This window comes from Lolium rigidum, chromosome 5 (genome assembly GCF_022539505.1).
Source record: "Lolium rigidum isolate FL_2022 chromosome 5, APGP_CSIRO_Lrig_0.1, whole genome shotgun sequence".
In the NCBI taxonomy this organism is placed as follows: domain Eukaryota; kingdom Viridiplantae; phylum Streptophyta; class Magnoliopsida; order Poales; family Poaceae; genus Lolium; species Lolium rigidum.
In genome coordinates this window covers 236,939,215-236,961,597 of record NC_061512.1, presented here as the reverse complement: position 1 = coordinate 236,961,597, position 22,383 = coordinate 236,939,215, and the positions used below count along the sequence as shown (strand labels likewise).

General features: G+C 45.2%; 1 pseudogene; it reads right to left on the bottom strand.

Moving 5' to 3' along the window:
* Nucleotides 1-20,877: 20,877 nt before the first annotated feature.
* On the bottom strand, nucleotides 20,878-22,139 carry LOC124653364 (annotated as a pseudogene).
* Between the last annotated feature and the right edge of the window lie 244 nt (nucleotides 22,140-22,383).

Sequence of the window (22,383 nt, the reverse complement as noted above, 5' to 3'; positions counted from 1 at the left end):
GGGATTGGTGACACCGTCATATAGATCGGTGAAGACCTCTCCAACAATAGTGGATCCGTCGATGAAGTTGAAGCCGCCGATGCCGGCCCGAGTCGCCGCTTATATCTGGAGTCCCAGCATCGCACTCAAGGACGATGTCGTCGAAGATCTTGGCGAAGCTGCTTCGCCGTAGTTTTGATGAAGCGTGGCGGCGAAATCTCCTCATCGTCTGTTTCGAACGATGACGACGAGTCCGAAAAATCGGAATCGACCGCCGACAATCCCGACGAGGCCGGAACCTCGAGACGATACGATCCTTCTTTCTCGACGCGTAAGCGGAACCTTCCGAACGTCATCTCCATAGGCTCCTCCGGATATGCATATGCATCCAAACGGGAGGGCGGGTGGGGAGGAACAAAATCGACTAGACTCGGTTTCGATCCGTTTACCTCTATCCATCGCGTTGCTTGCTACCGAAGAAGTCGACGATCTTGAACGTGCCATCGAGATCAGCTCCTTGTCGCTCTAATTCCCACGAGACGGCGCCAATTGACAAGGGATTAACTTGTCAATGCCTACGGATTGTAGACTAGGTTTAGTTGGAAGTAGAGGGCAAGTAGATCTCGAGGGTTTCAGCGCGGAAAAGTGCTCGACTATTAGAAAACTAGGTTGTGTTGACAATGAAATCGATCCTTTCTTCGTCCTCGACTCCCCCTTATATAGGAGGCGGAGCCGAGGGTTTCGTGATACACAAGCGGTAGTTCGGGAGACAATCCGAGTCCGTCCCGTAGTAGTTACAAGTCAATATTCCTAATACAATTCTATCTTTCCAAACTCTCCTAACCTGGGCTTCGAGCTTTATAATCTTCGGGTCGTGGGCCTTCAAGTAAAACCCCGGTACTCATCTTCGGCAGGCCCATTTGGGATGCCTATGTCACTGGGCCACACGTCCCGCACCCGGTTGCCACCCGGTCACAGCCCGGTTTGAACCGGCCTGCTCCGGTCCGCAGCCCGGTCGACCGCGTCCCCGGGACCGGCCAGTGGACCGAGTCCTGTCTCGACCAGATCTATTCCGGGTCGGTTATTTTCATACTTTTTCGACCCGAGGTCATCCCGGACGCCTATATAGTGCCGGTGACGCCCCCAAAGTTGCTTTAGACCACGTTTAAGATAAACCGTAGTTCTTAGTTGTTTGCTCTCGCAAAACTATTGAATCCCCTACACCCATATTGTTTCATTTGGTGTAGATCCTAGAAAGTCTTGTGTGATCCGTCGTTCCATTGGGAAATAGAAGGTTGCAACTTACACAGCTCGTGGTCGGCGGCCACGTGCACAAGTGTGTGGAGTTGCGAATATCTTGTAGGGTTGAGAGCTGTTGCATTGGCGACAGGACCAATCGAGAGATCTCGTTGCGTCATACAAGTTATCATCCACTTCATCATCCGTGATTCTCCGTGGTTCATCCCATGATCATCATCACCACCGTTTCTATCGAGAAGATCGGCCACCCCTTATCACATATGCCACATCGAAATAAGTAGGCTGACTTGGTGAGGCTCTTTGTTCAAGCGGGTGCCATTGTAGCTATGCTTCAGTGCCTGGATGCTTTTGATGCACAAGAGAGCGTGTCGTTAACGCAAGTTCCCGCGTCACATATGCACCAATGTTTCATCGCGACCGGAGAGGATAGCAAATCTATCCTACATCTACAACAACAACGCAGTAGAAGCAAGAAACATGCTTAGGATGAAAAAGGGGTTTTAATCAACGAGATAGCATCCACACCTACATCGAAGAAAAAATGGCTATGTTTCTTCATGTTCTTGGGCCTAATCAAAGATTTCGAATGATTCACAACACATGGAGGAGATCGACCGAGACCGTTTCTCGGTACTTCAATGAAGTCATGTATGCTATTGGATATCTCAAAGGAGAAATGATCAAGCCACCGTCTCGCAAACACTCCCACGTAGATCAAAGATAGTTACCATTTGTTTCCATATTTTAAGGTGAGCAACACTATCTTGGAGTCGATTAAACATTCTATTGCTATGGATTACACAATTCCCATTGCAGTGACGCCTAACAATTTGTTCATGGTCATGTCGGTATTGTATTGGGGCGATTGATGGTGCTCATATCACTTCAAGAGTGCCCGTAAGCCGGCTCATGCTTATCGAGTAGAAGCACTACACCAACCAAAATATGCTTGTCACTCGTTTGATTTTTACATGAGGTTCACATGCTTGGGAAGTTTCAGCTCACGATGCAATGATTCTTCCTGACAACTTGGAAACACATAACGACCTCCATGTCCACGTAGGGTAAGTTCTACCTAGTTGATGCTCGGATATGCTTGTCGTCCGGATTGCTCCCACCTCTTCACGTCAACATGGTACCATCCTAATGAGTTCTCATTAACGTTGTACCACAAAAATGCCAAGGATCTTTTTAATCTTAAACACTCTAGCATTAGAGTCAGTATGGAGAGGGCATTTGCTACTCTGAAGAATAAATTTAAGATCCTTCACTGGAAGCCGTTCCACACCTTCTCCGCCCAAGTTAAGTTGGTTCTTGCATGTTGTATTCCACACAATTGGATTTTAGGGTAGGGTTTGGACGAGTTCTTCCCAAAGGATATGCAATGACTCTTGATGAGGTTGATGCTCTCCATTGTGTCTATGCCACCGATAATGAGTCCTCGGAGGAACAAGAGGCAAGAGTGGACTCGAGTATATGTGGGCTAACAGTAGGCGACACCATAATCAAGAAGAAGAAGAAGAAGAAGAAGAAGAAGAAGAATGAGATGTTTCATGCCATCATCTCGCTATGAACTACCCGCATTTGTGTCTATAACTACTACTTGTTTGTTGAACCACCATTTGATATTTGCTAGGGGTATACTATATATCTCATGATCGTTATCCGAAAGTAGCTAGGGCTGAACGATGTTCATTTAGTCTTATTTATTAGTTTTATTTGCTATTATGGTGCTCCATTAGTTCTAAGATATGAACGGTAATGTCACCACTTCACCGAAGTGGTTTCTAGAACACGAGACCGTATAAAACCAAAAACTCATAATTTATGTGTTCCTGTCTAGATTCTATCTCAGTTGCTAACCAAACAATATGCACAAACGATAAAAAAAAGATTGTTAGCAACCAAACTATGTGCGATTCACGGATTGGGTCTTGGCCCAGTTAATAATGGCTCCAGGAAGAAGATCTCGCCTCATGCGGATTAATGCCGTAAGCAACCAATCACACACTTAGTTCTTGCCTTGTGAGGGTTTCAAATTGTGATCGAGGTAGCCATGTACTAGCAGTGTTCGGGTTGTAATCATGTCGGCTATAGGGCGTTTTTGGTTGACTGCAGGAAGGCTAACCAGGCCCGCGGGAGCTAAATTTGGCCACATTGAAATTCTTTGGGCATGTTTGGTAGTGTGGGCATTTTTGGCGCTCACGGGGCAGGCTCTGGTACCTCGTGAATCCTATACATCCATCGGGTCGGTGAGTACAAAGCACCGCACATCCTTGGTTGGGTCATGGGCCTATCCCAACTATGTTTTAAATTTTAATTTTTTTGTTTTCTACTCTTCTTTTTGTGTTTTTATTTTTATTTTTCTAGATTCCAAAAACATCCAAATTTAAAAAATATTCAAATTTGGAAAATATTCAAATTTGATAAATGCTCACATTTTTAAAAATGTCCAAATTCAATAAATGTTCACAGTCAAATTTACAGTTTTCTAAAAGTGTTTAAATTTGAAAAAATAGCTTGCAAAAATGTTTAGTTTCAAAAGTTTTGAAAAACATAGCTTTGGAGAAAATGTTCAATTTGAAAAAAACTCCTATTTAAGGAGGGGAACCCTATCCACCTCCCTCATATCCATCAACCATCAACCACGGTGAAGCCCTGCCACTGTGCCACTTAAGGCTTCATCTCCAACACCATCAAGTCATCGGAGGATAAGGGGTCCACCGCCTTCACCACCGGGCGTCGGCCTTCACCGCCATCTACATCAACGCACACATCTCTCTCCATTACTCGTGTATTTGTAAGACTGAATGTGGGTGTGAACTTAATGAGTTATTCATCTATGTGTTATTGTTCGTTCATGTCTGAGTAATTGCTTTGTTCTAAGTTGAGGTATGATCTAGTGCACCGAGTTAGAATATATCCATCGATATAATATTTACTCTTTTGAAGTTTAAGTACATGAATTAGATAGGTGATGCTATGTGATGCTTTGATCCGGAGTGTACTATCATCTTGCTAGTATTATGTATATTGTGTAGTGCACACATGTGTGACAACCTAGTAATCAGAATAAAACATTTACTTATCTAATTAGTATACCTGGGCATAGTTCGGGCCGGGCCAGGCTTCAAGACGGGCCTAAAAAAGCCCGACACAAAAAACCCAGGCCCAAGCCCGTCCTGGCCCAACCATTGGGCCTAGAATTTTGGCCCAAGCCTGGCCCATCACAACAAATACCCATCGGGTTTCGGGCCTCGGGCCAGGTTCTTCCTTATTTGGCACATTTCTCAAGCCCAGACCCGACCCATCACAACCATCGGGCCTAAATCTTTAGCCCAGGCCCGGCCCACAGGCATGCATGCTCGGGATGGCCCAAGCCCGGGAATTTCGGGCCGGGCCGACCGGGTCAGGCTTCCCATGGCCAGGTATACTAATTAGTCTGATATTTCCTATGCAGTTAATAAATTTTGTCAATATTTACATACTCCTACGATCATACACTGTTAAGCGGATTCTAAGATATGTTGAACATACTACGGGTAGTGGACTAAAGTTTATGAGATTGATTTCTACGCTAGTGAGTGTCTTTTCAGATGTAGACTGGGTTGGTTGTGTAGATGATCGTCGTTCGACTGGAGGTTTTGCTGTGTCCTATGGGTCAATTATGATTTCTTGGTGTGCTAAGAAACAAGCCAGAGTACATTGATCCAACACTAAATCAGAGTACAAGTCCGCGGCTAATGCTACATCGGAGATGATATGGGTTCAGCTATTGTTGGTAGAGCTTGGTGTTAGATCAACACAAATACCGCGTCTATGGTGTGATAATTTGGGAGCAACTTATTTTTCAACCAATCCAGTCATTCATGCAAGATCCAAACACATGAAATATATTTCACTTTGTCAGAAACGAATCTTGAATAAACAACTAGAGATTCTCTTTATTCCTTCAAAAGATCAAGTTGCGGATGGTATCATAAAACCACTAATCTAAAAACTTCACTGAGTTTAGAAATAATTTCAACTTAACTAAACTAAGTTGTGATCAAGGGAGGGTGTTTGACAAAGTATTCTAGTCGTATCTGATGCCCAAAAGTATAAGGGATCGCTGTAATTTTTGATGGAAAGTATTACCTAAATTTATAGTTCGATTCAAGAGGAACACAAGAATACCAATGGGAATACAAAGTTTGTTGCCCTTGAACAAGAATCCTTGGTGCAAATAGAAATCATCGATGCCCTTTTCACTAGAACACTTTGCAAAAATTGGGCCAAAGAAGGTATCGGAGGCATATAGGTCTTTGATTTCATCAAGACCCAAAACATGGAAATCCAAACGGGTGAGTAAAAGGGTGAGCTTGCGGGAAAGAGCATCCGCAACTACATTGTCATTGCCCTTCTTGTATTTGATTACATATGGAAATGACTCAATGAACTCAACCCATTTTGCATGTCTTTTGTTCAAATTGTGTTGACTTTTCAAATACTTCAAAGACTCATGGTCAGAGTGAATAACAAACTCTTTTGGCCAAAGATAATGTTGCCAAACTTCAAGAACTCGAACAAGCGCATAAAGTTCCTTATCATATATAGGATAGTTGAGGCGTGCGCCATCCAACTTCTCACTATGATATGCAATGGGTTTTCCATCTTGCATAAGGACTCCACCAATACCGAGTTCACTCGCATCACACTCAATCTCAAAAGTTTTTGCAAAGTTCGGAAGAACGAGAAGTGGTGCCTCGGTAAGTTTCTTTTTCAACTCATCAAAAGCTTTTTGTTGGGCCTTGCCCCAACAAATGGAACATTCTTTTTAGTAAGCTCATTTAAAGGGCAAGAAATGGTGCTAAAATCTTTAACGAAACGTCTATAGAAGCCGACAAGTCCATGGAAACTTCGAACTTGACCAACGTTGGTAGGAGTGGGCCAATTGTGAATGGCCTCAACCTTCGAAGAGTCCACTTCAATGCCATTGGTGGAAACAACAAACACAAGAAAAACCAATTTGTTTTGTGCAAAGGTGCACTTGGGAAGATTTGCAAATAGCTTCTCACGGCGTAAGATGCATAAGACTTCTCTCACATGTTGCACATGGTCCTCGAGATTTTTTCTATAAATGAGAATATCATCAAAGTAGACAACCACACTCTTGCCAATGAGAGGTCTCAAGATATGGTTCATAAGGCGCATAAAAGTTGATGGAGCATTTGAAAGACCAAATGGCATGACAAGCCATTCATAGAGACCAAGTTTGGTCTTGAAGGCCGTCTTCCATTCATCACCAATTGTCATGCGGATTTGGTGGTAGCCACTACGCAAGTCTATCTTAGAGTCTCAAGATCGTGGCACCACTTAACTCATCAAGCATGTCATCTAAACGCGGAATGAGATGGCGGTATCAAACGGTACTGGCATTGATGGGGCGACAATCCATACACATTCTTTGCGGCTCATCCGGTTTACGAACGAGAATGACCGGAACCAGACAAGGGCTTAAGCTTTCACGTACATACCCTTTTTCGAGGAGATCTTGAATTTGACGTTGAATTTCCTTTGTGTCTTCGGGGTTGGTGTGGTAGGCGCCGCGGTTTGGTAGAGGGGCGCCGGGTATGAGGTCGATGCGGTGCTCAATTCCTCTAAGAGGTGGTAGCCCATGAGGGAGCTCGTCGGGGAAGACATCTTGAAATTCCTTCAAAAGAGACAACAAAGACGAAGGAAGTGTTGTTAAGTTGTTAGTCTCTGAGGGTGGCCCCTTGCAAATGAGCACATAGTGCAATTTGGTGGATGGGTTGTGGTGCACTTCTCTCATCTCACTCTTGGTAGCTATGAGGACACTCTTCATCTCACTCACATATGGCTTGTGGCACTCACTCTCTTTTTGGTGGATCACTCTCTCACTTCTCATCTCACTAGGGATAGTAGCTTCCTTAGCTCTCGCTAAAGCCTTTGCATTGTCCGCAATTACTTGGCTAGGAGTCATTGGGCGTAGGACGAGGACTTGTCGCCGGCCTTGAAGCTATAAGCATTTGTGTAACCATCATGGCTTGCTCTTTTGTCATATTGCCAAGGGCGACCAAGTAGCATGTGGCACACCGTCATAGGCACTACATCACACTCAACGGTGTCTTCATAGGCGCCGATCTTGAAGGATATTGTGACGGTGTGTTGGATCTTCACATTTCCGTTGTCGCTTAGCCATTGCACATGGTAAGGATGGGGGCGTTTCCGGAGTGGGAGGTTGAGCTTTGACCATAGTTTGGTGCTTTCAAGGTTGTGGCAACTACCTCCATCGATGATGACCTTGATTGACTTGCCATTGATTCCGTCTCTTGTTTGGAAGATATTGCATCTTTGGTCTTCATTGGGGAGTGCATGGGTTGTCAAGACTTTGGTCACCACAAGTGATGGGCTTGCATCATGCACACATAGGATTTTTTCTTGGTTTTCCAATTCATCATCTTCAAGATTGGTTGCGGCTTGCACTAAGGCTTCATATTCACCTTCACTTAAGTACTCCACATCTCCATCATCCCGAGTTATCATAACTCTTGTGTTCTTGCATTCAAAGGATTTATGTCCTTGAGCACCACACTTGAAGCAAGTGATGTTACTAGATCCGGTGGAAGCTTTGGAGGACATAATTGATTTCTCCGGCTTGAAGCTTGTTGTCTTGATGGCACTTGTTGTTTGCTTGGGAGGATCCTTGGAGGCAATAGAACTTGTATTTTTGATGCTTGAAGAGGCATTCGTTGCATTTCTTGCGGCGAAGAAGTTCTTGGATTTTGCACTTGCTAAGTCTTCTCGCACTTGGCGCTCGGCCCTTGTAGCTTGATGAAGTAACTCAACCATGTTGGTGTAAGGCAAGAATTCCACTATCCTCTTGACGGGAATGTTCAATCCATTCAAGAATCTTGCCATTGTTTGTTCTTCTTGCTCATCCACATTCGCACTCATCATGGTCATGTGCATCTCCTTGTAATACTCCTCAACAGACTTGAAGCTTTGCTTGAGTTGAGTGAGCTTGTTGAAGAGGTCACGTTTGTGGTGGGTGGGCACGAAGCGTTTGCGCATTACTTCTTGCATTTATTCCCATGTGTCAATGAGCTCTAAATATTCTTTAGCACACTTCTTGTTTACTTCTTCCCACCAAACATTTGCATATCCTTCAAACTCAAGTGATGCCATGGCCACCTTCTTTGCTTCAGAGAAGTTGTGGATGCGGAAGATCTTGTCAACCTTGAGTACCCAAGACAAATATGCGTCGGGGTCTTCTTCTCCTTGAAACTTGGGCATGGTGAACTTTAGCTTCCCAAAGATTTCTTCCTTATTACGGTCATTGCGTCGATGTATTGGTCTTTCATCCTCTTGATCCTCATTATTGTTGCGAGGTTGTTGGGGATTCTCATCATCATTGCGGCGGTTTGGGGGAGGAGGACGCCTTCCAAGTGGTTGCCGAGGGTGTGGCATTGCACTAGCTTCACTTGGTGCTTCGTCTTCATTTGGGTGATTTGCTTCACCTTGATGGGCATGAGGTGCTTGACGAGCTCGTTGATTGAAAGGATTGTGTCTTCTATTGTCCATATTGTTTCTTCTTGTGCCATCATCTTGAGGAGCATCAATATTGATGATTTGGCATTCTTGGTTCACTTCTTGTTCGGCGTCATGTTGTGGTTGCCTTTGAGCATTGGCCACTTGAGATGGACGAGGTTGTCCTTGTTGTTGACGTGCATCTTGCTCATGGCGACGACGTTCTTGCTCACGTGCATGAATGAGATCTTGATCATGATAAAGACGTTGTTGTTCCTCTTGGAATTGAGCTTGACAATTTTCTTGTTATAGTCTCTCTTGTTCAATTTGAGCACGTTCTTGCTCCACATCTCGAGCTTGTTGTTGAAGTACTTGAGCATCCACATTATGGTGGTGTGGGTCTTCATTAGAAGCATGGTAAGACGGAGACGGAGCTCGATGCCTTGAACTATGAGAGCGCGAAGACCTTGAGTGTTGGCTTCGATTGTTGGCGATGTTGATAATAGATTGTTCAAGGTGTGCCAACATTTCTTCTTGTCTTCTCATGCTCGCCATGTTTTGTTGACCTTGAGTAGAGAGTGTAGCCTTCATATCGTGGCCTTTATCATCAATCTTTTCATGGAGGTCTTGCACTTGGACATTGAGGTCCCTTCTTTGCACTTGAGATCGTTCTTCATAGTGTAATACGGTCTCATCCATCCTTGCCGTGAGGTCATGAATGCTCTTGTTGATGGCTTGAGTAGCTATCCAATGTTGGTACCGTGTCATCGGTAGTTGGTTCCCCTCTCCACTAGACATGGTTACAAACTAAAACAAGAACTATGTTGTGGGGGTTAGAGGAAAACTCACAAGTAAGTCAAAGACTTGCAACAAAATTGGAAAGGTGTGTCAAGGTGAGGAACAACCGGTTACACACGCAAAGACACACGCAAAAGGCTAAGAACTCTATATGGTGTTAGGTATGGTTGTGGAAAGCCAAATGGAAGAACCAAACGAAAAGTCTATTGTCAAAAGTGGGTAAGGTCCAAAATTCACAAGTCAAAAGCGGTGATCACAAAAGGCATACACAAGGTGGAACACACGCACGGGACAAAATGGGGTTAGCGCGACCAAGGAAAATGAGCACGAACAAAATTGGTCCTAACGAAGACTACTAGCTCGGTGTCACGCTAACACAAGAGAGACCGTAGTTTGGTTGCAAAATTGAGAAGAAACTAGATTTGCACAAGACGCCTCTCTTCTCTTTTCTCTCTTTTGCTTATAAGCTTTGGACTGTTTTGTATATAGGTATCACTCACACTCTTTTTTCTTTTTGTATTTTTCTTTCTTTTTCTCACTATGTAAGGATACTACTATCTATGTAAGTATGTCACACTTCTTTTGCTTATAATTTCACAACGAGCTTGCTTCGTAGCTTTGCTCAACACACGCACACCCTCACGGTCGGGGCACTTGCGCAATGCTTCGCAACACTAGAAAGCCACTCTCGATGGGAAAGGTACGCAAAGGAGGCTAGGGCTACAAGGTAAAACCAAGTTATACCACTTGATGATGGTGGCCGACGATCTCGAACTTGCGATGGTGGTGGTCGGTGTCAAGTGAACCACTTGGATCCTCGGGGTGCCATCATCGTTGTCGATGTTACGGAAGCTTGTGGTAGCTGAAATGGCACTCAAAACCGAAGTCCAAACACAAAAGGGGTAGTACGAACACGAAAAATGAAGCTAGCTGTCAAAACTTCGGGCCGGCGGAACTTCCGGTGTCTGGGGGCGGTACTTCCGGTCCCGGGCGGAACTTCCGGTCCTGCCGGGCGGAACTTCCGGTCGCAACAGATCTGCGGGCTGTTCGTCGATTTGGGTGGAAATCCGGTTCGAAAATTTTCGAATTCGCGGAAAATTTGGCACTAAAAACTGTGGGAAGGTGGGGAAGTTGTAGATCAACACCAAAGACAAGTTTCTATCGGAACAAAACCACCAAAAACTTAACAAATCGCGAGATCCAACCAAGGCCAATTTGGGGTTATATTTTGGGATTTTCGAAAACTTTCTGAAGAATTTTTTTGGGGGTATGGGGGTCAAATCCGTGGAAACCAAGGAGCTCTTGATACCATATGATAAGGGCTAAGCCCTAGGGGAGGCCCGATCTTCACGGATTTGGATGGGATTCGTGGGGGAGGTGGAAGAACACGAAGAACACGGGTGGAAAGCGGAGGGGATCGAAGATACAAACACAACACACACACACAACCGGTTGTTCTTCGTTGGCCCGATACACCAACCCAATAGAATTGCAAGGAAAAGACCCACAAGGATTATAATCCCTCACAAAAGATTGGCAAACAAGTGCAAGTGGTAGAGATCCAAAGAGGAAAAGAGTGCAATAGACAGAATTGCAAGAAGCAAAAGATCCACAAACACTAGAATTCCCAGAATGGAAGAGACCAATTCCTTAGAAGAGTCTTGATAACTTCATAGATTTGGATCTAGAAGGGTTTCCCATAGGGAGGAGCAAAACTCATGTTTAATTTCACAACAAGTCTAAATCCCAGATCTGAGCCAACAAGGCTATTTATAGTTGGTGGGGCGAAGGGGTAAGTTACATGCTGAAACGTGCAATTTTGATGCTGTAACGCATGCAGGCGGAAGTCCCGGCATCAGGGGGCGGAAGTTCCGGTCGGGCGGAAGTTCCGGTCTTCGCGGGCGGAAGTTTCGGTCGGGGCGGTACTTCCGTCCAACTTCTGGCCTAGTTCCGAAAACGACCAATTTGCTTGCAGTAACATCCCGGGCGTTTTGCCGCGTTTTCGGAACTGGAGCGGAACTTGAGCGGAAGTTCCGGTCCGTGGGGGAGGAAGTTCCGGCTGGATCCTCTTGCCTGGACGCTGGACGGCATCTGGGAGGCATCTGGCCGGAAGTTCCGGTCCTGGGGGGCGGAACTTCTGGCTAGAGCGCTGGGTCTCCATCTTCTCCATCTTCAGGTCCCTCTCCATTGACTTGGTCTTCATGGCTTGCGTCTTGATCAATGTACCTAATTGAACATAGGGTATTTGCATGAAGTAGCATGCCATCCAATGAGGTATCAAATGCATACGTGGAAAGGAGCGAATTCACCTCTTGGTGTATGGTTTTGGCCCGAGCTCGTGTTATTGATCCACGAGGAGGGCTTGTCGGTCTTGAGGAGGAGGTGTCCAAAAGCCACCCCGTATCATATTGAGATCTAGCAGAATGGAGTTCTTTGAGTGACTTGTATCTTTATGTTGTTTTAATTACGTAGCGGATGAGATAAATTTGCCAAAAGAGGGTTCGAACCCACACTCAAACCGTAAGCCTAGCCAATTGCTTGCTGAATGCATATTAGCAAAACATGACTTCAGATTCTTTTTTCTTTTTCAAATGTAGACTTTGGATTTTTGTAAGTTACTCAATAAGTTCTAAACAATCACATTTTAATCTCCTAGATTTTGCCCAAAAAAAACATGTTTCTGAAGGAAAAAAGTTTCCTCCCCTATTCACTAACCTGCCGAGAAGATGTTGCATAGTTGAAATGCCATTACAGTCAATTCAGTTGCAATTCTGTCAAGACAAAACCTCTAATTAGCAGGTTTTCTTCCAAGTTCTTGATCATTCCATCTGTATAGTTTCTTATCTCCAACCATGATTGTTTTGCCTTGATCGGTCATCAGATTATAAGTAAACAAATATTGTTAAGCAAACTTGATGGCACCGTCAGCTCCTTTCATGAACACCCATTAACAAAACAACCTACTGAGTATTTTTTTTTTCTTTGCTCTCCGGGAACAAAACCATATGTGGAGCTTTTGCCTCATATAGTTCATGTAGGAATAGTGGTAGGCCAGGATGCAGGCGATTAATTTTGTTGTACAAGACCTTGCTTGAGCATTCAATTACCAACGATGATTGTTTGTCGGCGGTGATAGGGCGCGGAAGTTTTATACTTGAAATTTCTTAACCCTCAATAATACTAAGAAAATACTACTCCCTCATCTCTACAAAAAGTTGATCAACTTTATCTAGAAAAAAATTCAGCAGATTTTTTTAGACGGAAGAAGTATCGGTTTTGTGAAAGCATAGAGGTGGCTGCTAAAGGCGTAAAATTGGAGTTGCTATATCTCCCTTTCGGTCCCAATAATAAAGCTTCTAAAGCAAAACAAAGAACAAAAAACAAATTACAACTACAAACTTAGCTTCAGTGCGTTGGCTGAACTCTGCACTTTATACCTGGCCATTTTGTTTGAAAAAACTCCTCCAAATTTTGTAAATTTCTGAAATCTACAAACCTTGCTAAAGCATAATGCATAATATGCATTGTTAAACCGTTACATAAATTAAGTCAAAATGCAGCCACATTTTAAAAAGTTGCTCAATTTCGAAGAATGTACTTGAGGTGACGGATTAAGGCAAGCTTCCGGCTTTACCGAAGGCTCCAACCGCGCGGCGCGCAACACAGAAGCCCCAAAACCCCAATCCACCCTCACCTTGCCGGCGATGGCGACCATGGCCGTCATCCGCCGCGCCGCCCTAGCTTACCATGTCCCGCGCCGCCTCCTCTCCCACTCCGCCGCTTCCTCCGCTCCTCACGCGCGCGCCTCCTCTTCCCTCCTCGGCCACTTCTACCACCCCTTCTGCCAGCAAGACCCCAACGCATTCCGGTTCCCGACGACCACCGCGCCGGCCTTCCAGCCTCTCACCGCTTCCTCCCCGCGCCTCACCCTCGACTTCCTCCCCGACATCTTCGACTTCACCCTCTCCGACTCCCACCTCGGCCTCCTGCTCCTCCGCCAGAAGCCCAACGCCCTCAACTCCACCAACCGCAGCCTCATCGTCTGCGACCCGGTCTCGCAACGCCACGCGCTGCTGTCCCCGCCGCCCTTCACCCACGTGTCCGGCGGCGAGGTCGTCGGCGTCGCGCTCCTCTCCCGCGCCGCGGACGACGACGCGGCGGGCGGCGGCCTCCGGTTCGAGGTCGTGTGCGTCGCCCTCGACGCCGACCGCCCGCGCGCCTGGGTCGGCTCCTTCCGCGACGGGTGGTGCCGCTGGAACGCGCTGCCGCGCTCGCGGGAGGTCACCATCGACTTCGACGACATGAGGTTCGAGCGCATCTGCGTGCACGCCGCGGGGGCATGTACTGGCACATCCTCAACAGCCACTTCGTGCTCGCGCTCGACGCGGCCACCATGGAGTTCTCCCGCCTGCCGCCGCCCGCCATCATGTGGGGCGACGTAGATGGACACCACAAGTACCGCATAGGCGAGATGCCGGAGGACGGCCGGCTCTGCATCGCCTCGCTGGAGAAGCATGGCCTGCAGCTGTGCGTTCGTGGGGACGGGGAAGGCGGCGACAACGGCTGGGTGCTCGAGAGGCGGATCGCCATGAAGGAGGTGCTTGACACGGTGCCGGCGCTGCCCAAGGACCTCGATGTGCGCCACTTCAGGTTATGGCTAGGTGACATGGACGCCGGCCGAACCGGCAGGGTGTTCATCAACACCATGGGCTACGGCAACTTCTCCTACCACATGGAGACCGGACAGCTCGAGTCTCTCACCAGGGAGGATGGCATGACATTTGGCCACCCCATTTTCGCCTACTTCTCCGCTCCGGATGCCTGCTCTGCCTCACATTCGACCGGTAACCTTAGAATCACCCTTGCTTGTTTCTACAATGCTTGATCATCTGAGTCAATGAATTATTTCCAACTGAAATGTTAAGAGGATCCTATCTTCATGTGTGGTCTGGGATATATATGATTTGTGCCACGGAATTATTTTCAACTGACGTGCTAGTATAGTAACAAGTTCAGATATATGTTTTCAGTTTTGGATCAATCCTCAGAGTTGTCAATGACTTTGGTCTTAAGTTCTGGAGATTAACGGAAATAGTGCAGAATGCCCATGTTTTCGTCCCACCAACAAAGATCTTTCTGTGAATCAGATTCTAACTGCTAATCTGAGTAGGATTGGACCTTCCTTTTTCTTTTGAGAGAATTCCACTTTTCACCCTCTATTTTGGCATTTGTGACACTAATTACCCTATTGAATGAAAAATCACGTAGATTGCCCATTTTATAAGTTTTGGACCCTTATTTTATGATATATGTTCATTGGATAAGGTGTCAGGTTATGGCCGAGATCCAAAAGTATCAAAACAGTGGCGAGGAATAGAACATCAGATTCTAACTGCTAATCTGAGTAGGATTGGACCTTCCTTTTTCTTTTATATTAGCAGCGACAGTGTCTACTAATAAGTATAGATGGTTAATAAAGTATATAGGCTAGGATGTTAAATCTCTTTCTTGAACAAAAACCATCAATTGTTAGCTAATTTTCAGCCCTAGGTGTAAACACTATCTGGGGATATATGAAGTTTTTTCCTTATCATTCTTAATCTTTTTCTTGGACACCTCTGAGTTCGTGGATGAGTGGGTTGGCTTCCTTCTTGAAACTGAACTATGTACCCTGTATTTTTTTTATCGTATAGATAGATTACGGGTGTCAGGAAGATTATACACCATTTGTGCAACTACCTATGAAATGCCTCTGCTGCATGGCTAAAGCATGTAACTTTCTGTTCATAAAAAAAGAGACTATACCTTTCCCTGTGATAGTTTTGCATAATTGTGTGACATACTAACATGTTATGCAGCATGTCTGCAATATATTCACCATATTGCGATGGGAAATACATTTGTACACCCAAATGCAAAACTGAACTATGTTGGAGTTTGTTACGTCAGTGTACTTGAATAATTGCAATGGCCTTTCCAGAAGTAGTTTGTCTTTGCCAAATTTTCCATAAGAAAGCTGGCTGAATATGGTAACATACAACATATTGTTTTAGCCTTTTTTTTGTCAGTGTCCTTACTCATTGATTTGATAATGCAAAAAAAATACCCATCTTCATGAGTGGTATAATTCATGGCATAAATCGAAACATGTTTTTTCTGTCTTGGAGCAGTCCACGGAAGTTGCAATGACTTTTTTCTCTATTTTTTGGATGACGGTGGTGCCTGCATAATTGCATATGGTCTCAAGTTTTAGAGGCTGAAATAAATTAGTGCGCAATGTCCACCTTTTTTCAAACAATGAAGATCTTTTTATGGGATTTCTGTTTTGATCATGACAATGTAGGGGTTCCTTGAAGTATCTGATTTCAAGTATTGGACCCTGAAAACTGTAGTTTCTAACATGGTTTGACTAAGAGTTTGACTTTTTTTGAGAAGTTTGAGTGAGTTTGTTTGACAGTAGGGTAAACTAGAAAAATTATCACATTTTTTTGTTCGTGTTATTGCTGCCTCACTGTCTTGTTTCTTGTCACAGTGTCAAGTGTCCTCAAAGATTCAGGCAATCATCCATCACATTATTACATCACGCTAGTGCATGGTGCATCTAATCAGTTTTTTATCCTCCACATGAATCATGTTCACGTTTGGTAGCCCTCAACTAGCTAGTTTATCAAAATTGTTTGTTAAGATCGTAAGAAATTGTACACCACCTTGAGTTTTGAATGTTTGACAAGCACTTTGTCATCGTTTGTGATTACTAGTTTATTTCGACAAGATTCTGGTCGTGATGAAAAATATTTTTGCATAATGAAATTTTTATTTGTGGCTGGAATGCTTATTCTTGGACAGGGTATTTACCAAGCAACCATGTTTCCAATAAAATTGGTTGTATTTTGTCTTTCAGGGTACAATTCCAAGTAATGTTTCTACATATCTGAACATATAGATGGTAAACGATCATCTTTTCTTAGGCTTTACAATTTAGAATTGCCATACTTCATTCGTTCTGAATAGAACAATGCTTTATGTCAAATCTTTGCTGGAGGGGTGAAATTTACACTAGTCACATTCAAGTATCATTTTATTAGGACTTGCAGTGTGCATGGCTCGTTGTGGCGAATCTTTGTGCATCTCAATATGAATTATTTGCTGTTGCTACCATTGTAAAAGGTTTTCAAATGCTGGAGAAAATCCAGAGACGTGTATGTCTTGAAGCTGAATGTTTTGTTGCCGGATAGTTACATGATCTTTGAGTTGAGTCTGTTGTTGCTGCCAATATTTTTTAGGGGCGTTGAACTTTGAAAACCACATATATGTGCTTGATCTTTTAGGTTTTAATTACACTATTTCCATTAGCGTGTTCCTCTTTGTAATTATCTATGTGTTGTCTCACCGAAAAGTTTGCTGATAGTTCTGCTATTCCTATGATCTAGGGAGGTGACTACTGATTGGTGACTTCAGAGACATTGAAACTTTTTTGTTCAAAGTCAGCTCGTGGGAAGCTCTACGTACATTGTTATGCATGAGGCAGTGATAATATGGAGTCTCTACTGTGTGCTATGTTATCTAATGTACAATTTGCGCGACATGAGCGAAATTCTTAAAAAGGCTGGTTGTGTGCTGCCATTTGGTTCACTAGACAATCCTGATACCGTTTGAAACTCAAAATATCCTCATATTCGGCGAACCATGATCGATGGCTCACAGGAACACGAGCTTAGGCCTTTTTGTGGCAAAAACAAGAACACCACTTTAGCATTCTGCCAGATAGCCCATTAAACTGTCTTGTTCTTCTTTCCTGGCTTGTTATGATGATAATTTGTGTTCTGTGTGATGGTGCTTATTTTGCTCAGACCTACTAAACGTTGGTATTCAGTGTCGTAATTTTGCATGTTTTATTTGATGTGTACAGCTCAACGCTAGTTTGCTCCAGTCCTGCTAAATGTTACAGGGCATTTAAGAGATAGCTCATTGCATGTCTTGTTTGTGTTGTCATCTCTAGATGATGTGTATGCCTAAAAGAAGGTTATCAATGTACATTGTCCTTACTGGACCATCCATCAAGGATTCAATCTGCATTGCCCTTACTAAGATTCAGCCCATACCAGACTTTATGTATACTGTTTCGTCCTCAATACACACCATCTTTTAGTATATTTCCTTGTCTTCAATACACATCAAAGTCTTGAATACACATCAACGTCCTGAATACACATCGCCGTCCGAACTAGAGCACACCTGCTTTCATCCCCAAGGCACAGGAGCATGTTTCTGTCATTCTTTTTAGCCAAACTGAATGAAGATGTGCTTCAGTTACAGTGTGTTGACGAAAGATATTTCAATGTTCAGCGAGCGCTTATGCATGTGTAAACGGTGATACGCACACCGTCACACATGGTAAAGAAAGACGACGTTTCATCAGTTGAAGAACTACGGGCTACAGTATGCTGACCTGACTTTTTAAGTGAGGCAATGTCAAGAATCTGCCTTAACCATATCTTATCTCAGCAACGCAGAGCTTACTTGCCTGCTTGGTGCCTCCTGTCTCCAGTCCCGACTCCTGTAGCATGAAAACAAGAAAGTCTTTGTTTTTGCCATGTCTGGCTATCAGAATGGCTGATGCTATGTAACCGAGCTACACTTACACGAAACGGGAAACTGCCTTTCTGGCTTCACTAAGTTCTTTTACAAAGACTTTCTTGTTTCCATGCTTGGCTTGCCCACGTCGCAGTTACTACGAAGGTTTTGGCTTTTCAAAGGTAAAGAACATGTTTCCTGCTACTGCGACTCTGCGAGGTTTCAATCTCAAGTGTTCATTTCGAGCTCTTGTTCGTGTCCAAGCGGTTCGTAATTTTCAAATTGCCAGCTACCGAGTACTGCTTCATCTTTCGCTTATATAAAGTATTAGTACTACTATCTGCAGAACACAATGCAAATGCGATGAAGTTTAGACAGTGGCTCCACTAGGCAGATTCAAGGCAGCAGGCAGGTAGCTACCGCTGCTGCACATACAAATTCAAGCTACCATGCATCACAGGACACACAAACTATGAACCACTAGATTCGAATGAGTAGTCAGAATACGATAAGTGTTACTCTCGCGGCGAACAAATCCATGAAGCACCAGCACAACTTGTTTATCTCTGTCTTGAGAACATCATACAATCCTAAGGATGCTTAGATATAACAGCTTCAGCATTGCTTAAACAGCTAGTACATGATAAGGTAGGCAGAGCGTCCCTCTGTGCTGAACGAAAAGGAGATCGGAGCAGTGACCAGAAATGAAAGGATGTGAGCTGACTTCAAACCAAAGATCAGCTGGTACTTCGTCTCATCACCCTGAATCGAAGGAATGACAGAAACATCAGCTAGTGATTCAATTTTTTACAATTTTTTCAGCAAATAAGAAGAGCTATTGTTCAAGAACTTGGTAGGCAGAACATTAAACAACCCCAGTAGGTGCATGATGATTAGAACAAGATACTGCCGCCGATATCCACTCTTTCAAAAAAACACTAATTTTCTTGAAAGAGCAAGATTATACAAATTCAGCCGTATTTGTTTCTTTTAAGGAAAAAACTTAATTACTTGTTGAAATTCCAAGAAATAGTGAGAACTATGAGTAGGTAAATGCCAAGTCCCCAAACAAAGTACTCCCTCAGTTCCACCAAAAGTGTCTTAACTTTGTTAAAATTTGGATGTACCTACCTACTAGATAGTGTTTAGATACATTCAAATTTTGACAAAGTTAAGACACTTTTGGTGGGACGGGGGGAGTAGTTAAATTCAGCTGAACTTGTTTCTTTCAACCTGGCAGCATCTAATAACTTTATTCAATGAAACATTACAGGGTACTTAAGCAGTTAAGCAGTAATTAACAAGGTGCGTGGAATAACACAAAAATAATCATATGAACACCAATAGTGTCCCTTCGAGATTTCTTTGGTCTTCTAATGGCCGAAATCACAAATGAATCCCAAAAACACATTTACATCTTTGTCAACTACTCTCTCTGGTCACCTTTAATCGACGTGACAAACGTACATATGTAGGTCATTCACTATGCATAGCTCGCGTCGATTTATTACGACCGGAGGGAGTATAAAGTAAGGGAATGCAAAGGGCACACTGGCTGTCCCACTACAGATCGTAGAGTGAAATTATAAAGACATTCACCCATCCGACAACCAAAGAAGGCCAAACAAAACAAAGAAAAGAAAAGAAAAGAAAAGAACATGAAGGTCAATTTTAGATGGAGTGGCTCATGATTATTTTAAGTTATTTTTTACTGCAAATCTATTCTTGGTCACATTGCATAACACACAACAATCAATATTTGTATCTTCATTCTAGTAGTTAAACCATGACAAGTGAAAAGATTTGTTTTCTTCAAACAAATTAAGATCAATGCATGCTTCACATGGATTTTATATGTTATATCTATATGCCCCCAGTTCTCATGGCAAAATAACAAAACGCAAGCATATGTATAGTTCACTAAAGTTAGGGCTAATATTCATGTTGAAACCATAAAATACTGATCAATATAACCGCTACGTATACCATTGTGCAGATCTCATGCATATGAACCTCATGTCCCTACATTACTAATATGCTACTAATGTACAACATAAATGTCAAGACCCTGATAGCTAACATAAAAATTGCAACAATGCTAGAGTCGCCATTGGAGCATTTGTGCTGAGATATAGTATCCGGAAGCGCACAAGCTAAGATAGTCCAGTTGCAAACTTGCAACGAAATACAGCCGACGAAGTGAATTCGTAGAAATCTAATGATAACATTTACCTTCAACATAAACCAAGAACAAAGGGAATGTGCGCTAAACTTAATACAGTAAGAACTTTACTTCCCGTGTGCTAAATAACAGTGTGCTAGTACCAAAGTCACTTGAAGGACCATATTTCAAGGTATTATTAGCTGTTACCATATTTCAAGGGATTACTAGCTGTTCTACCGCCAACATAATTTGGTATTTCTAACCAACCAGAAAATGAGAAAGGCCTATTAAAACAAGCTTGTACTTTGGAATAATAACGTTTCACTTGCCGCTGTGCAAAACCATATTGGAAGAAATCTAGAACATTGCAGATTTTACAAATAATGGATACGCTTGCTATTCCTCGACACTATTAGCCAGGTAAAGCTAAAGCACATATTCATCATGCAACAGAGTAGTACTAGTTGACTCAAGCACATAGAGAAAAAATTGATCTGAGCAACATGACTGAACAAAGAAATGGCACGAAGAGGCAAGGAAGATCTTACAGATTACTGAAAGCCGTCAAGCCATTACGACTGGGCAAGGAAGGCAGGCGGCCATGCCAGGAAGTAGGCGTAGATTGGATCCCCATACTCCTTGCCGCTTTTCGTCACCAGGCGCTCCAGCTTGCGGGTGGTCGGATCGAAGGAGTAGCGGCCGTGTCCCAGCATCTGGATGAACAGCTTCCTCTTGTTCCCCGCGTCGATGTCGGTGACCCAAATGTTGGCTACCCTGGCACCCATGTCCTTGGGCAGGCCCGGCACCGTGTCGTACACCCTGCGAAGATTCATCTCCGTCTCCAGAAGCCACCCGTTGTTGCTGTCGCGCAGCCAGAGCCGCATCACCTGCTCCTCCACGGTCACAACGCAGAGCCGCCCTTCAGGCGTCTCTCCGATGCGGTAGCAGCTGTAGTTACCCGGCAGGTCCGCCGGCGCCGGCAGGTACGAGAATCGCAGCGTGGCGGGGTCCAGCGCGATCAGGCGAGCCGAGTTGCAGATGTGCCAGTACAACTTCCCGGCGGCGTGCACGCAGCGGCCCTCGAACCACTTGGGGTCGAATTCGACCAGGACGTCCTCGTCCCGCGGGAGCGCGCGCCAGCGGCAGTCGCCGTCGTCGACGGACGCGACCCAGGCGCGCGGGTGCCCGTCGTCGATGGCGAAGCAGACGGCCTCGAAGCAGAGCCTGCTGGGGTGCGCGCGGGAGAGGAGCGCGGAGCCGACGTAGTGCCTGGAGCGGCGCCAGCGGTGGTCGTCGGGCACCGTGTCGCGCGGCGGCGGCGGGTGGCCGGGTCGAGGACGAGGAGGCGCGGGTGGATGGACTTGGGGACCTCGTCGGCCGGCTCGAGGAGCACGAGGCCGCGGTGGCAGTCGTGGAGATCGAAGCGGGAGGCGTCCGGCGCGAAGTCGAGGGAGAGGCGCGGGGAGGAGGCGTTGTCGAGGGGGGCGAACACGGCGTCGTAGCGGATGCGTTCGGTTGGTCGGATGGGCAGCGGCGGAGGAGTTTTGACGGGGTGGAAGAAGTAGCCGAGGAGGGGAGGCGCGCGGGGGAGGCAGCGGGCGGCGACGCGGCGCCAGCGGTGGCAGGCGAGGGCAGCGCGGAGGAGGTCGGCGAGGGAGAGACGGCGGAGGATGTTGCGGAGGACATCCACGGTGAGGAGGACGTCGGCCGCTGCCGCCTCCGGCTCCACCGAGGGTGGCGGCGCGACCGAGACCGAGTTGAGCAAGCTAGAGGAGGATGAAGTTTTGGTTTTGGGCTTGCTTCCGCCTTTCTTCTTCCCAGTCTTCCGCCCCATTGTTGGCGGCGGCCGGCGGCGGCCGGCGGCGGGGTGGTAGTGGTGGTCTGGTTCTAGAACAGAACTCGGCACCACGCCGTCGCCACGCTTATGAAAAAAGGCCACCCTCCAACTCCGACGGGAGGAAATGATATCGACCCGCCCGGCAGGCGGGCAGCGGCTCTCCTCTTCACGCTGAACTAGCTGAATTCGCTCCAACAAATTCTGAATGAATTCGTCTTGAGAAATTCTTGTTTTTTTCACA